The sequence below is a fragment of the Eptatretus burgeri genome, chromosome 12 (assembly GCF_056783735.1).
Source record: "Eptatretus burgeri isolate ZD-2024b chromosome 12, Ebu_testis_v1, whole genome shotgun sequence".
NCBI classification, from domain to species: domain Eukaryota; kingdom Metazoa; phylum Chordata; class Myxini; order Myxiniformes; family Myxinidae; genus Eptatretus; species Eptatretus burgeri.
In genome coordinates, this window is record NC_140972.1 from 680,490 (window position 1) to 698,729 (window position 18,240).

Genomic DNA, 18,240 nt, shown 5'->3' on the forward strand with positions numbered 1-18,240 from the left:
ATTGAAATAAAATAAATGTTTTCGAGCCTGGAGGAAAAAAAACAACCCATTGAATTGGAGGTTTACCGCCGCTGATGCAGTGTCTTTTACACCACCTTATTAAACATGCTATATTAGTTATTCGTGCCTGTTGTTTGTGTCCTTTACGACATCCCTAAAAACAGCAGGTTTTCTGTTTGGAATGATTTTCCATTTTGTTTAACTGACAGATAGACAGACTAAAGCAATTGCTTTACCCACGCTGTGTGGGCATGCACACTCGAGACAAGACTCCGTACAATTTGCCAAATTCAGAGTCAAAGTACTGCTAAACTGCAAGTTTGTGTTCTGATTTGTGTTGCAATTGCTCTTTTGATTTGTATTCTACAATTTTCAAGATATAAAATTAAACTAACTTTAATTGTTCCTCGATCATAGACTGGCATCTGTCAGACAAGCAGGCAGAGTTAAGAAATTGCTGAACTCCGCTTTGCACGCCGCATGAGGGGTAATGGTTGAAGAACTTGAGGTAGATAAATTTTTGTTTTGGCAAAATGGTCCTGATTCCAGCTAACCAATGGTAACCATGATAGTATTCCTTTCCCATGATGTTCATTTGGCAAATTGTTGTGAAACAGGTGAGTCAAAAAAAAACAACTACCTTTGAACTTTTGAACTTTTTCCTATTCCATTGCATTCAAGTCCTTTTAATTGCAAAATATGATGACTATTAATGTGTGATTAAAAATAAGCTTGGTGAATTAATCCATTTTCGAAATAAAGATTCTGGTTCAACAAAGATATAAACGGTGGGAAAATCCAACATTGACCATTCTCCCCAACACAAATATAAACAAGAAAAAGAGCAATCACAGATTGCAAACCCTCGCCAGGACTTCTTTTGAGTGGTGTATTCTTATAGGTTTTCGGGTAAATCTAATATGGCTGCCAAACCATGTAACCTATGACATCATATGTGTGACTCTTTTGTTCCTCATGGATAGGCGGTCATATGTGTAAAGTTTGACCTCGATCTTTTCAGCCATTTCAGAGAAGATTTTTGAAGGTTTAAAAAAACCTGGCACTATTTTCTCCAACACTACTTTCACTACTTTCTCCAACATCAACTCATCCTGGGAATTCTTTAAAAGAAACTTGCTTTCCCTCATGCACATATTTATCCCCTCTTGTCTTCAGTTGTCCTACCCTTGAATTTATTGTCCTACCCTTCAAAAATCACACTCATTCCCCACGAGGAGTAGGTGCCATGTGCTAAGTTGCAATATGTTCCTTGGTGCGGTTTCAGAGATACAGAGGTCCAAAGTTTTGGCGTTTTTCCAATATGGTTTCCACACCACGTGACCAATGACATCATAATTATCATTGAAACATTCTACATGAGTAGTTGCACCAATGGTGAAAAATTCGTCTCAATCCAACAAGCGGTTGCAGAGATTAACATGATAGTTCTGTGCAGACAAACAACCAGATAGACAAACAAACAAACACCCAAATGAACAAGAGTGCAAGTGAGCAAAATATACACCCGAAAATACTCTGTGACACACGTGCACGCACGCACAATTATATATTCAAACACGTCAATTTATGAAGAACAAGAAGGTATATACAGAATTATGCTACTACATGGAAAACAGCATCCTGGTTGCCATGGCAACCACTTTAGATGACGAACGTATGTCACAACACAACGTCTCCACAGTCTGTACCTATGTACCAAATATGAACCGTGAAAGTTGAAAACTTTGGGAGTTAGAGTGCGGACAGGAATGGACGGACGGACAGACAGACGGATGGATGACCGGTATCACATAATACGCCCCGATATATATATATATATATATATATATATATATATATATATATATATATATATATATATATATATATATATATATATATATATATATATATATATATATATATATATATATATATATATATATATATATATATATATATATATATATATATATATATATATATATATATATATATATATATATATATATATATATATATTTATATATATATATATATATATATATATATATATATATATTTATATATATATATATATATATATATATATATATATATATATATATTTATATATATATATATATATATTATATATATATATATATATATATATATATATATATATATTTATATATATATATTATATATATATATATATATATATATATATATATATATATATATATATATATATATATATATATATATATCGGGCGTATAAAAATCACTCATAGAGTGACAACTTGGCAAAACAACACAAAGTAGAATGGCACTTGGTAGAGCGCATACCTCTGCCAGGTGGAACAGTTCACGTTTTGTATACCACTGGGCTGGATTCGAACCAAAATACAATCCGCTTGTTCTTGTCACCTATTCAACTCCACCTTGTTTTGTCATAACTCGTCCACAACTTTTTGAGAAAGAGTGACTATTTGGTTTTTGGCCTGATCTATCAATCTTAGAAATTAGGCATGTGTTGACCTTTTGACCTGAAAATTAATTGGTTGTTGAATTCAGCGACCTGACCTGAAAAGCCTGTTCAAATTTCAAGTCAATCGAATGAAAATTGAGGATTTGAGAAAATTTGGCCAAAATTGGCCTTTTGGCCTATGTAGACCTTTTCAGTCGATGGAATTTTACAAAACTTCAACACCTGACCATCGCAGGGTCGGTGACATTAATCTCTGAAAATTTAAGAACGATCGGTTGAGCGGTTTCGGCTGGAGGCGAGTGGACAAACAAACACACAAACGGAGGCGATAAACATGTCAAAACAAATAGTTTTTGCCAAGTAAAGTAACAAGCACACAAACAAACAAATGGAGGCGATTAACATACTTGTGTAAAAAAAAAAGAAATTGCCAAGTAACAAACGGACCCAAATGCAATACCCTCTCCGAATCCTTCGGCGAGGGTAACAATGATGAATACAGTCCTGTACACCTTTCAGTTTAAGCTATTGCTTTGGCAGAGGGGAGAGAGAGAGAGAAAGAGAGAAAAATGGTGGGGGGGAGAAAGGGGAGGGGAGATTCCGGTAGATGTGAGGACCAGTTTAAGGGCACACATATTAATGAATCACCCTGCCTGTGAAATACTCGGATGACAGTTTATAGCTGGGTCAAGATTCGAGCCCAGGCTCGACAGCTTCGAGCGAGTGTGCGTACTTCTTGGCTATCATGCCGTGATGTTAAGAGACATTTCATTTATTTTTACCTCCACCACCAAAGGGAGAAGGAGGTTATGTTTTCACCACTGTCTGTCTGTTTGTCTGTTTTTTTGTCTGTATGTGTGTTGTGGACATCTCAAAAAGTTGTGGATGGATTCGGATGAAATTTGCTGGACAGGTTTGGGCTGTGACAAGAATGAAATGATTCAATTTTGGTGAAGATCCGGATCTGAAATTTTTTTTTTTAGTGATTTTTCACCATTGAGAGATCGGGCTAAACTGATATATAGCACAATATCTCAAAGTTGGGAACGGATTCGGATAAAACTTTGTGGACAGTTTGGGTTTGTGGCAAAGAGGAATTGATTCGATTTTGGTGAAGATCCAAATCCGAATCTGCATACGAGAATTATTTAATTTTTAAAGTGATTCTTCACCTCTCCAGGAGGCTGGCAACATCCTCATGAATTGGATGGGAGGTGTGTCCACTGTCCATTGATAGAATAATCGTGAGGTCATTCTGAGTAAACATTTATCCATAATCAGGAGTTCACACAATTTTTTTAATTATGTTCTCCAATGAGTACCAGCAGAAATGGTTTGGCACTCACAAAAAAAGAAGTCCGTTTTGAGCGTGCATACTGTATAGCATGATGAAGAGATCAGGTCAAAAACGATAAAGTACTGTATAGCATGATGTTTCAAACATGTATTGGACCCGATATGTTCTCGTGCATCAGGAATTGCGAGTCAGATGTATGTGGTCTACCAAGTGCACTTCCCGTTTCATTTATATTTATGCAGCAAAACAGTTGATAAGGAACAGCAGGCTTGGCAAGCGATTGCAGATCTGTCATATTTGACCACACACCTCCTGGAGACACCGAGAATATCAAATACGTCCGACTTGGTCAAATGAACACTTATTATCAGTCAGAACTGCTGCTAAGTTCAATTCTGGAGCTTAAATTTTGTAATTCGGCTTAGTTTAAGAGATTCTCGAGGTTATGGCACGTACGGAAATGAAATAAAGCCACAAATGCTGGTGCTCCATGCACTACTAAGCATTGCAATGTCTCCAGCGATTCGTAGGTATGATGATTAGGCATTTGATAATATGAGTGAGGAAAGTGGCAAAATAAAATTTATTGTTAAGAAATTGTGGAGGTGTGGTTGAGCATGCCGAACAAAATGGCGAATTATGATCCAAGTGAGGTAACCAGGATGCACCTTAAGACACCAGTGAGGTGGCCAAGGATGCTCCTGATAAAGGATATAATTAAATAAGGCCGTTAATTATCTTCAAAAGGGGTGTTTTAATTAACCCAAACACCCAATTTTCACTCTTGCCCTTTCTTGGAGTTCCCTTCATATTCATGCAAAGTTTCAGGCTGCTTGGTTTCATGGTTTTTGGGTTATGGAGGAGACACACATGCACACTGACATTCATTAGTATGGAAGACAGGTCAGTGTTCAGGTGCCCTCACTCCACTGCTTTACACCAATTGGCTGGACAGCTGGCCTGACTCCACTACAATAAAATAATGCGCCACCATTTCAGGAAGCAGCATAGATCGGCAGGCCTCAGGCCTTAGGCCTGGGTGTTAGTCCATGGCCCAGTACAAATGGAATGATCCCTGGTATATAACCACAATGTACGCATGTTGTTGCTTCATGTACGTACATCGGGTTATTTTTAATATGGCATGGAGGACATTTATTGCAAAGTAATTCTCGCTCTTGTTATTCCTGTTTTGCATCAATAATTTTTCTATCCCAAACCATATCTTGCTGTGTTTAATTCATGTCCCGAGTTAAGTTGGGCCTACTGGTGATAGTAAGGTGTGCTTTCCCTCTGTTGTTTTTGCCTCAAAAATACAAACATTTCCTTTCCCCTCCTCCCCCAAAAAATACAAACAAAATATCTCTCCCTCTTCACTCAGAACCCCCCCCCCCCCCAAAAAAAAATTCAAAGAACCAACAACAACAACATCAGAAAATAAAATCTAAACCCATATCTCAGTGCTCAATTACTCATTTCCCATTCCCTTCTTTTAAACATCCCTCAACTGAATCTTCACAAAATAAAACGTTTCTCTTCCTAAAAAGCTATTCATAACATCATATATTTTTGGACAGTGGTTCATGTAACTGGTACCCAGCCAGGTACTCACTCATACGTGGTAAAACAACAACTAATTGTGTCCGTCAAAGATACGAAGAAAGCTCAAAAGCGTCCCTCCACAACACAGGCTTGTGATGGAAGGTTTTCTTCGTTGGTGCAGGTAAGATTCTTCCGTGATAATTCTGATATACAGTACTGTGATTTCAAAATTTAATGTACAAAATTAAGTTTATAGATTACAACATTATAATTTATGTTGTATTGTAAATACATAACTTGATTAAAAGTTTTTTTTTAATCTAAGGGGAACGCGTGAGCGAGGAAGAAGAGAGGGTTCAAAAGTGTCCGGAACAAAAAAAAAAAGAGCGGCTTGCGAGTGTCTGGTCTGGAGCGAACGTTCTGAGAGAGCGCTTACAAAGGAGTAAGATGCGTACTAAGCTGAGAGGCACTTTAAGAATCGGAGTGGTGATTGGGAAAGCAGATGCACGCTCGAAATGGACTTTTCTTTTGTGAGTACCAAACCATTTCTGCGCCACAATGGTTATGGGGAATCCCCAACGGAGCACCGAAGCCAAACACCAGTCTTCGTGAGGTTGGAATCGACTTTAATAACACACACGATCCAACGTGCCCGGCTAGGCCAAACCTTCCACGATACAGCCCCCCTGCATGGTAACCCCGTGCACCACGGATTAAACCACGTACTCTACTGGCGTAACCACTTTTTTTACGAGGTCATTTATCTACTATCATGCTTGGTGTTATAAATGAAGAAAGTAGGTGACAGTACATGGCTTCAAATACTGAGGCAGAGTACACAAAGTTAAACAAGGATAATGGTCACTTAACCTGGAGGAGGTCACATAAATCATGTACCAGTCAGTCAGATATACTGAGACCATCACCGGATAGACTGCCCTCCGGTCTCAGGGATTATTCTGCCCCATGACAGTTTCTGCAAGCATTGTGACCACAATATGACTCTAAGCATCCAAAATAAAATCCTTGAAGTGTTTGGGCTGGTAACGTACACGGTTGGAGCGTCTTGGTGTCCAAACGGTTGGGGGATACCGTTGGATGTTCCTCACAGGTGTCACCGATGACTTTGGAGTAACTATGTCTACAGGTGTCAAGCCTCGGGGATGCATCAGAACCTAGATCTGGTTCCTGGCTACTAGGGATTGGGAAGGATTCAGCACTGTCGGCAGGTGAAGACAGCTCATAGGGGATGAATGGGGGGTCTGGTGGTTTTGTTGCTGGTTGGAGGCATACGTCCTCGGTTTGTTGTGCAACACCATATCCCTGATTGCGAGGGAGTGGCGGCGTATCCTTCCAGTAGTCTGAGACTTTGTAGCATTCAGACTTTTTCACCTGATAAGCTGCACTCCTCAATTGGGACACCACAAATTTACGTATGTTGCACCAGGGTCCATCGGTGGCAGAGACGAGGTAGCGGTTTCTTGCGCATGACTTGTTACGATCAGAGTACAAATAGATGAAATCACCAACTTCCACTGACACATTGGGCTTGACGGAGCCCATGGGTGCCTTCGACTTCTCACTATGGGGGTTGTTAATGGAACGAAGATGGTGTTGGGCTTGTATCATTTGTACGTCCGAGAAAGGGATTTGTTGATTGGTGAACTGATCCCGTTGGCACCACATCTCTCTGGCTGAGAGTCCCCGTGCACGAACTCGTGAGTTCATACTGGCGGTGGCCAGTGCGAGGGTTAGTGGAGTTACTGGTCCTCTTATCGGCTCCTGTCATAGAAGTTCGTCTTCACATTCACGAACTGCCTTCTCGGCGATGGGATTCTTGTTGGGATTTTTTAATGCGACCAATCTCGATGCACATCCGGTGATGTTTAAGAAGCTCATCGTGGACCAGACGTGTGAAGCCGGGAGCCGGATCCATCCGTGGCAGCAAGTGGTCCATCCAATGGCCAGAGCTCTATGCATAAGCGGATCAAGTTGTCGCGGAGAGTGATGTGTTGTTCATTCACCACAATGCACGATGTAGTGTAGGAAGTGGAACATTCTCGCAATATAAGAACTAGCTGGTGAATGCGTTTGATATCCGCTGCGAAGGATACACCAACAGCACCAGGGGGTTCTCCAGTAGACTGCTTGGTAATGGTATGAGGAATGTTGCGCAATGCAGCACACTGGTGACACCTCGAGGTTAACTGATCGATTGCTCTGTCCAAGTCAAGAGCATAAAAATAGCGGTGAATCACAGAACTGAGTTGATGATGACTCGGTGATCCAGTTTAATGTCTAATGCTGTTAGTAAGCCATTGACTACCTGACGTGGGACAATAATGCACTCACATGCCGAGGACAAGGGCTTGTCCCGACAGACTACAACTAGGCCATCTTTGGAAAGTGACGCAACCTGGAGGTAACGTTTGACATCCTTGATGTTGGTTGTTTTCTTCGATGGGCGGGTGCTCTGAATCAGGTGGACATGAGTCCGCCTTAAGTCTGCGCACTCTGCCTGAACTGCTATCCAGGCAGTTTTGTTGGTGAAGGGCAGTTTGGTTCGGCCAGAAATAATGTCTTGGGCTGACACCTGCAGGACTACGGCCTCCTCCTCGCGTCTTATGAATGCACAAATTTGACAGGAGGTGTCGGTACAGTCTGGTGCATTGCGGCTGGCAAAATAAGATGGGGCATTGGCGGATCCGGCGAGGTGTTGTACGGTCACTTGATAATGGCTGACGGTGGACAGGAATGTGGATAGATGAGGGCTCGCTGAAAACTCGCCACGACAGAGCTTCTCATACGCTTGTACGCATGGCTTGCTATCAGTGAGGATGGATGCATGATGTTTACATAGGATAATGAAGGGACTGAAGTGTTTTACTGATACAGCAATGGAAAGGGCCTCCACTTCACTTGGCAACTAGGTAGGTTGGCGTCCGCGTAACTTTGCGCTAAAAAAACCCGCAAGGTGAGATCTTCCATTGCATGTGATGTACAGAGTTGATCCAATGCTGTGTTTTTTGACAGAACCATCCATCACGATCCATAGCTGATCATTTGGAAGAGGAAGAGTAATTGTACGAGCTGACGAAAGAGCAGCTTGGGCTCTGGAAGGCAGAATTTAACTCATCAGTCCACACAACTCTGTCCAGTGATTGGCATCCAGCCACAACATCATCCAAGGGGGATAAGAGAGCGGAGCAGTTGGGGATAACACGAGCGAGAACCTTATATGCCCCGATAACGGATCTCATTCCCCTGACCTTCTCAGGAGCCGAACAAGTAGAGAGTGTAGCCACACGGTGTGGGCTGGCCTGGATAGTACCACTAGACCAGATCCATCCTAAGATGGTGGTGCTCTTTGGACATACAACTGTCTTCGTAGCAGAGAGGCGAAGTCGACATTTACGCAGAGCCTGCAACACCATTCTCCAGTTCTGGAGAAGTTCGTCCAATGTGTCTCCACCGCAATGGAGGTCGTCAGCGAGTTTGGCGACGGTCCCCTTCTCTAAGAGATCACCAAGGATGCGACACATGAGTTCTTCGAGTGCCGTCTCTGATCCAGGCATACCCATAGCAGATCTGGTATACACACGTATTCCCCGGAAGGGTGTGGCTACACCGCAGTACTTCATGGACTGGCGAGATAATGGGATTTGGAAGAAGGCACTCGTAAGGTCGGTAGTAATTAGATACTTCCACTGAGCAATTTTGCGGAGGATGGAATCTACGTTTGGCATAAGAGAGGGTTGGGGCTTGCTGTTTCAGCCCACATCAGCAAAGGCTGTGACTAAGCGGAACCCGCCACTGGGCTTCTTGATCAAGAATGAAGGATTCAGCTATTCCACAGTCATCCCCATGTCCTCAGGGCGAGCAAAGACTCTAAGCTTTTCTAGTTCATCAAATTTGTGTTGTTGTTCACACAGTTTATCTTGCGCTTACTGTGGTAGATGGCCTTTGCGTTGTGGAGGCTGAACAGGGCCCATGTTAACAACAGCCTCAAAGGGGCCTGCAGCACCATTGTAGCCTTGGAACACTGGGTCAAACACTTCATCATACTCTTCAAGAAGGGCACAAAACTTTGATCGTGTGTCAGGAGCGAACATGTTGTCAGGGTCGATGGTGACAGTCGAAGTGTCCTGAGAGTGAAGTGCGTGTGCGTTTTAATTTGGGGGGGGGCTGGTCTCGGTATAGTCATCTGGGTGTTCTTCGGGTTTGTACACAGGGCGGATTTGGCAAAATTGCTCATTTCGTTTGAGAACTCGTGGTTCGTTAGTTAAATTGGGGATCCGAACCTTCCCGCTGATGCTACGGATGACACTCGGTGGGGGCCAGTACTCAATGGGTCGCAGCGAACTCACACTGGGGGCATCCGTGTGAGGTTCGAGTGCGAACGCTGAGTCGATACTCAACATGTCACATAGAAGGACCATTTCGATGGACTCACCAGGCCACAGAATAGTTGTGTGGGGTGGGTCACGTACGACATGAGCTCGGCGTACTGCATGGCGATCAAGGCTCCCTTCCTGAGAACCATAAACGTATGTGGTGTCGTCACCCAGGATAACTTGATGCTTCGCAGGGCAGATTGAGATGTCATTCGGCTCCATGAGAGGTGTTCCTGCTAGTACTTCTACGTCAAGATTTTCAACAATCAGGCCCTCAAACTGAAATTCCCTTCCGTCGCGAGTCAGTGTCAGTCTGGTCTCACCAACCACTTGAAGAGGGGAAGACCCATCAGCCTGACGAGCGGACTGTGCACTCTTCTGAATCTTGGCTCCAAACCTCCTTACAGTTGTCTCACGAATCAGGTTACCCGTGGCCCCACTGTCGATGGCAACTCGGGTTGTGTGGTGGCCGTGGAAGGTGTCTAGATATGGAGACTGGCGAGTCTGGACACGCGAGATAGTAGACGGTTCTGTATAGTTTATGTTATTAACTACCTTGTCCATATGGGTATATGTTATGTCTCCAGACTCGTCGGCTGACTCTTCAGTTATGTCAGCCACATGGCGTGCTCTGGCGATGTACCGGCGATCTCGTTCGGGTAGGAAAGGACACTCACTGAGGAAATGACTGTAATCAGTGTGGCATACTTGTTTGTAGAGGGGACAGGACTTCGTAAGGTTGTTGGAACGAGTCCCCGAAAAGACTTGACGAGGTTTTGACGATGATAGGAACGATCACGGGCGGGGGACCTGTGGTCGAGACATTGAAGTGCGCAAAGACGTTGCATCTTCAGCAGCATGGAGCTCATCTAATAGTGAGTCAAGCGCCTGGGATATCTCCGGTTTGATGGAGGCTAAAGTGCGGGACCTGAGTTCAGTTCCATAGCGTTGTTTGACGACTCAGGGGAGTTCACTGTGGACAAGGCAAAGCCATGTGAGCACAATAAAGTTCTCCAACGAGGGAGATAATTCCTCATCTTCCGTGATCGCCTGGTTATGGTGGAAGATGCCGCCATCTTATCGAAGCAAGTTATCCTCCACAAACGCCATAAGGCGTTGGTATAAGTCTTCATGGCGCTCGTCGGGGTTATTGCGTATTGCTGCAAAGTCAATGAAGTGTGCGCCTGTTGACTGGAATCCAAAATGTTGTCGAATCGATTGCCATATGTTGACTACAGAGGTGGAGTTTCGGACTATGGTGTTGCGGGATATCACAGGGCAGTAGTTTGCAATCTGACCCAGCATAAGTTCCAGTACGGTGACTTTCTGTTGGGCAGTGTGCCGCTGCACAACGGGGACATCCTCACCATCATCCACAAGTCCACAAAGAGGGAACGCTCTGCTCTTCTTCTCCCAGGTGACGCTCTCAGTGAGGAAGGGCGCAAAGTTGGGATCGAGTGATTAAATATAAAGAAAATTATGTCTCCAATTTTCAAATGAGTTCACCGTTTCACTCTTGCTAAGTGACCACTGCTTTGGTGCACGGTGTGTGGTGGCCATTTTGATGACGGGCACGTTGTACAGACGATGTTTATGACACAGCTACAGAGTGAGCTGGTTGGCCACTCACCGTCTTGTGAGGCGTGATTGGGGTTCGAAGATGGCTCTCGTAACGGTGACGTTCTGCCGATCGCTGTCTCCGGGGTGAAGAGTGCGTGGAATCATATCCCGACGCTGCCACCACGCCACGATGGTTAAAGGGAATCCCCAACGGAGCACCGAGGCCAAACACCAGTCTTGGTGAGGTTGATATCAACTTTAATAACACACACGAAACAACGTGCCCGGCTCGTCCAAACCTTCCACGATACAGCACCCCTGCACGGTAACCCCGTGCACCACGCTCGCATGACGGATTAAACCACGTACTCTACTGGCGCTGCTGGTACTCATTGGAGAACATAATAAAAAAAATTGTGTGAACTCCTGGTTATGGATCAATGTTTACTCAGAATGACCTACTGATTATTCTATCAATGGAAACACCTCCCATACAATTCATGAGGATGTTGCCAGCCACCTGGAGATGTGTCTAAATCGCACAGCTTTCATCTTTGATGGTACACAATATCAACAAATATTTGGCACAGCTATGGGTTCGCTATTCTCTGTTTGATTGTCATCTCCATTTCTGAGGTTCAGGAGGTGGGAGGAAGTTCTCCCAGAACTCAACATTTCCACCGCCTTTCTTGGTAAAGGATCATTAATCACAAACCAAATTCGCAATTGGTTCATGAATCTTTCTCCTTCACACTTAGTCCCACATGCTTTATGCATAGAATACAATTTGCGGTGGAGGATGATTTCCTTCTCCTCAAAGCTCCAGCTCTGTTCATTTAATCTTTGCCAATTTGTCTGGAACTTTTTTTTGTATACTTTGTCGAGGCACATATAAGAACGAACACAGAATATAAAACAGGGAGAATGAGAAAAGAGGGGCAGGAGAGGGAAGCACAAAACAGAAGGGAACATAGACATCAGGAGATCTATGGAAGGGAGAGGGATGGGGTGGGTACATGGGATAAACAAGATGGACACCACAAGGACTTTCCAGAAGGAAAACAGGGAATTTGAATCAGGAGGTTTTGGTGTGGATTAACAGGGGTCAAAATATCATGATTTTGGATCGGGGGAAATATGAGATGGTGGTGAACAGCTATTTTGAAGACCTGGAGGGAAAAGTGGGATTGAAAAGAGTGTGGATGTTTGTTTCAGAAGCAAGATTAAGAGTGAAGGTGAGCAGTGATTCTTGATTTTGGCAGTTTCTCCAGAAGGGGTTTTTTGGCGGACTTTTGAGCGCCCTGAGGAAATGTAAGGAGGAAAGAGCACAGACAGAGAAGAGAGGGGCAATGCCAGAGAGTAGTCAGTCGAAGACAGAAAGACCACCAACCTGCCTGTGGTGAGAGAGTGAGAGACCCAAAGACTCAGCTTCATCGCAGGAGAGACAAATGATCCGAAAAGCCTTCTTTTCCACAGCGTGAAGCCAAGCTAGATGTGAGGCAGGAGCACCATCAGGAGATGATAAATGGGGTTTCTGGGACGCCCATTCAAATGAATGGGGGAAACGGGAAAAACTTTCTGACCCAAGCACCAAAAGCTCAAAATAGGAGACTCATTTTCTCCCCACATATCCCCTTCCCTCCCATACAAGCAAATGTAAAATTGAGACTCTTAATTTTCTTTTAACATTCATTTCCATCGAGTATATTCACTTTATCTCTTCAAGCACGAAAGAAAGGGAAGTTCACTATCCCTCCTTTGGTTCTGTAAAATTGGGAAGTGCCTTTAAGAGCACAGTCGTGCTGTGAAAATGAGGAAGTATTCTGTGTCCATGTCTCTCATGGTTATATATGAAATCATCAGAACACTAACAGAACAAAGTTTAGCTAAAAGCAAACAAAAGAAGATATTTAAAAATAAGCGTATCATCGCCCCGCTCATCGCAACCGCTCACTCTCGAGCCGTCTGCCATGTTGGCCGATGTGCGCTGCTCACCTGTAGTTCGCGCTGGGAGAGCCCCGGTGATGTCACTTGCACACGGAACCTGCACGGCTTACTGTGCAGGCCCACCCGAGCATGTCATCCTGGCGACTCGCTCCGCACGTTCCGTGAACAGAACACGTGGCGTGCAGCACGTGATGCCCCGCACACGCGCTGGTATGGGGACTTGCGCTTTCCGAAGTCATACAACCTTCCTTTTAACCGTGCACGTGCCGGTTTTGTACCAAGCACGAGATGTTTCAGCGCCGGCTTCCGATTGTGCAAACGTGCGCGCTTGGGCCGTTTGCAAAGCATGGAATGGACCTCGCACGCAGCATCCCGCGGAGCCGGCACGGTCTGCAAAATAACTCCGTGTGGCCTACTAGGCTCGCCATCCCCGTCCAAATCCGTCCGACGTCCATTTCCATGCACGCACTCGTGCATGCAATGACACTCACACCATTCGCACACCTCGACACGCACTCTGGGACAATTACTTCAGGGATTCGTGTTAACTCAAGGGGTCCTGGGATCTCTACCCCCCCCCCCCAACTCTGTCATCCTGGACCATGGATTCCCTTAAACTTAGGTCTGAACCCACCTGATTCAACCCATCTTGGCCCGCCATGATTCGTACTGAGAATAAATTTGACGCTCTTAATTTGGAGGGAACATGGGGTTTGCTCTGTGCACCCCTGACCCGTGTTCCGTGAATTTCTCTATGGAGGCAGAGGGGGTCCGAATCGCACTCCTGACACCAATTTGTTGTGGGCCGGGGGTCGGTGGCGAGGTCGACTGCAAGACGGAACAGTCAAGCCATCTCCCACCGAACACAGGAATTGAAAGGTCGTTACCCCGGATAACTCCGAAGTCGACGGGTCACTTGAAGGACCGTGGTCGCCAATATTTCGATGGCATGAGGTAGGGTCCACTTGTCTATTTCAATTTACCTAAGTACTCACGCCGTCTAGCTTCCGGGGAAGCCACACCCTCGGCTGACTTTGTCCGAACCGAGTCGCATGTACCGACTCGGATCCGGCGTAACTGAGCGGATGTTACCAAAGTCGCGCCGGTCCCAATGACAACTGAAGGCACAGACGGCCTCACGACTTCTCAAGCCCGAACCATGCTAGGCCAATGAAAGAAAACACTGGCAACGAACTGGAACATTTAACAGGGGTTTATTTACAATAGGGAGGGGGACACAGAGCAGACTTAATCAGGAATATCAGGCAGGTAATGTACAGTGAGCGGAAAGCACTTAATTCTACTTAACAGACTGGCACCACACACACACACACACACACACACACACACACACACACACACACACACACACACACACACACACACACACACACACACACACACACCCCAAAAAAATGGACCCCGCCGGTCTTTATTTGGTCCTCCAGTCGAGGAGGATAGTTCAGCTGGGGGGACAGAGTCTGACCAGGTACCTGTCTGCCTCGTGCGGTCACACTGATTCCAACGTGCCATGGTGGGACTCAAACCCACGACCCGGAATCCACCGAGCCCACGATCCTGGCTGCCATGAACGACGATCGAGCACCACGGTCCTGGCTGCTCGACCACCACCACCATGAGGAACCCTGGAAAAGACCGCAGACCATGACTGCAGACCAAAGGTCTAAAGGGCAAAGACGATGACGATGACTCTACTCTCCCTCTTACTCTCCTTCTCAACCACACCAGATACAGCTCGTGACCTTTTTTTATCCTTCCCCCGCCACCGCCCCCCACCCCCCCCCCCGCGGGTCGAGGGAACCGCTCTGAGGTAACTCGCCTCCGGATTGAACGAGGGGTTGTCGGGCGATCAGTGGCCTCCTCTTATTGGTCGGGCCTAACACTCCATCTGGCTAAGGCGGAGTCGGCCCTGAGGTGATGAGCCTCCTGATTGGAGGAGGTCCAGTGGGAGGGGGCAACGACCACCCTCGTGCGTGTCTTAGAACCAAGACAGAACAACCAGGGGAGCACCTTATTCTCCATCCACCCTTGTAGCGGGGAGGGGAGTTCTCGGATCGGCTGTCGGGCCGGCCGCTGTCGATTGGACGAGCTCATGGTGGGCGGAGGGAACCTCACCCCTGTATGTGACAAGTTGCACGTGGGCGATGGATGGCAATGGTGTGAGAACGAAGGATGGATTTAAGATGTAAAAAAACCTGACTATAAAAGAAAGCCGCAGCGCACACATGAAATTAACAGATTAGACAGAAGGATGGGACCCTAACTATAAACACATACTTATCGAAATAACTGAACTGCGGGGATTCTGGCTGTTTTTGTGCAAAAAGCTTCCAAATCCGTAACAATATATTGTGATAAATCACTTAATCTCACCAAGTCATTCACGTCAGTCGGGCTTGGATAATTTATTGATTCATATGCATTTTTCAGATTAATATTTTTGGTTATATGACATTTCTGTCGTTCAGCCTGTGCCTTTGTGTAATAATTTGAAAAATCAACATCCAGTTCTTGGGATACACCAAAGATAGAACCATCTTTACCAACATGTCATTTTCTTAGATTAAAAATAGTCAGTAAAATTTTTTATTTTTGTTGAGTTGAAATAACACATATAGACATAATTTACCACAACACTTGGAATTTAATTCTTGGACTTGAAATGTTTGATAAACACCATTCTGTAAGAACTTTATGACTTCAACAGGTGGTGGAACCCAAAAACTATCAAAATAATATGTCTTGACTATTAAAAATACAAACCAATTCATAATAATAATATTCTTGACTTGGTGAGTTCAAAATAATATTCTTTGAATGTTTCGACACGTTTGTTAATTCATCTCAGACAAATAACCACATTATGAATTTTTAATTTCTTACAATATTTGATAAGTTCTAAATTTGATGTTCTATTCTTTCCAAATTCTTTAAACCACTCATCATTGCTCATTTATTTATTAGAAAGATATAATCCATGACCCATTTTAGTTAATTTTACACCTGCTTGTGCAATAGAAGAAAGCATATCTCCAAGCAACAATCTCGCTTGATCAGGCAGACTTTCAAGTTTTTCAGCAAAATCTACAATTACACCACTTCCACGAATATGTTTCTCCAACTCTTTGTCATGTCTTTCCAATTCTTTTTGAGGCCGGAGTTGAGCCTTCCTTTTTTTGGCAGTTTTCATCGCTGCTGAAATACCACCCGTCAATGCTCCAGCCGCACTTAAACCAGCAAATAAAGGAATTAGAAATGGGAGAAATCCTCCACTCGTCTCTCTTATTGAATATTTCTTCAACATTGGTTTTGAATATAAGATGATAGTTTATGAAGATTGATTTGATTAACATATACCCCAGTTGGCACTTTACTACTCATTTATTTTAAAAAAATATTATGTGAGACTAATCATAACACCATTATCTGTATTAATCTGCAATTCTGTTTCTTCCAAAAGCAAACAATATGTATCAACTTCTTCACTCTCTTCTCTTTCAATGCATAGGGAATTTGCCACTCGATTAGACTTTATAGTTTCCTTTTGAGCACGCAGGTCAATTGCATAGATTGTATACAGACTTTTAAATGCTGTCATATCTAAAATGGGTTCTTTATTTCCGTTGCTTTCACACACCTTTTGGTAAGACTTGTATGCTTCAGCATAATCATTTTTTTCCCAATTAATTTCCAATCTATCTCGTGGATAAAATGTTCCATCCAGAAAAACGCGAAGTTGTTTCACCCCAGCATTAACACTCAATGCATTATTCTTGTCAGTAGCAGTATCACCATCTGATTAAAAAAAAAATGAACTACAGATATCGTGGCTTTCCTTCCAGAACACCCAAATTCCATGTGAAAGTGGTTTGGTTCAGTTTAACGTGTTGGCATCTTCTTTTAAGGTATGATACATTGAGTGGCTTCTTTGAGTCAAGTTTTCTTTTCAACATCTCTTCTGTTTTAAGATTAGGAGTATATTCACTGATATACCAACTAATTTCATCAATAACAAATTTATTTTGAGCAGCAACAGCATTAGCCACACCAAAAAGCAATCTATTTTCATTATCATTCCTTTGCAGTTGAAAATATCATCCACTCCTCAAAGGGCGGAGGAGCTCCTTGTGAGCCAACGGCCATCCATATCTAGTGCCCAACTGTGTCTGCGGACGTCCTCCTGCAGTTGGGTCACTTCTTATTAGGAGGTTGGTGGCAGGATTTGCACTCCGGCCACCGTAAAACCCTTCATTCCGCAAAACGCAAAAACGCAAAAAAAATCTAAAAACCCACTCTGTGGGAGTACCTCCTGTGCAGCTTCCCTTTGCAGGGCAGCTCACCGGATGATGGGACTGGGGCAAAGCCTTCGGGACCCCCAATCTTTGATAGAAGGGAAACCACGGGGTAACATCCCTGGGTCAGATTGCGGGAGAGTGTGTCGGAGTGGTGCTGAGGTGTCGTCCATCAGACGGCGGTCTCCTTGGGTTAACCTGAGGCGGTCCCTTCGGGTGGGTGCCTGGAATGTCCTATCCCTAAGAGAGGATGATCACCTGTATCTGTTATCATCTGAGCTCAAGCGTTTGGACATCGGGATTGCAGCTCTCTCTGAGGTTCGGAGACCGGATTGCGGCGAGATAATGGTGGGTGGTTACACCTACTATTGGTCTGGTCGCTCTGATGGTTACCATACCCAAGGAGTTGCTGTAGCTGTGTCCAATAAGCTGACCCCAATGATAATTGAGGTAACACCGGTCAACGAGCGTATTATGAGATTAAGGATTCGTCACTCCTTAGGTGTCATTTCCCTGGTCTCTGTTTATGCTCCGACTGAGGCGAGTGATCTCACCGTGAAGGATGCATTCTACGCCACACTCGAGTCTGTGGTTGATCATTGCCCCAGACGAGATACACTTCTAGTCTTGGGGGATTTCAATGCATCGACTGTAACTGATAGGGATGGTTATGAGGTGTGTGTTGGTCCCCATGGGTCAGGAACTATGAACCAG

General features: G+C 44.3%; 1 protein-coding gene across 1 annotated transcript in view; it reads right to left on the reverse strand.

Moving 5' to 3' along the window:
- The window catches only part of LOC147014953 (N-acetylaspartate synthetase-like), a 39,693-nt gene that overhangs the window by 1,777 nt on the left and 19,676 nt on the right, over positions 1-18,240 (reverse strand). The gene's annotated exons all lie outside the window — the stretch shown is intronic.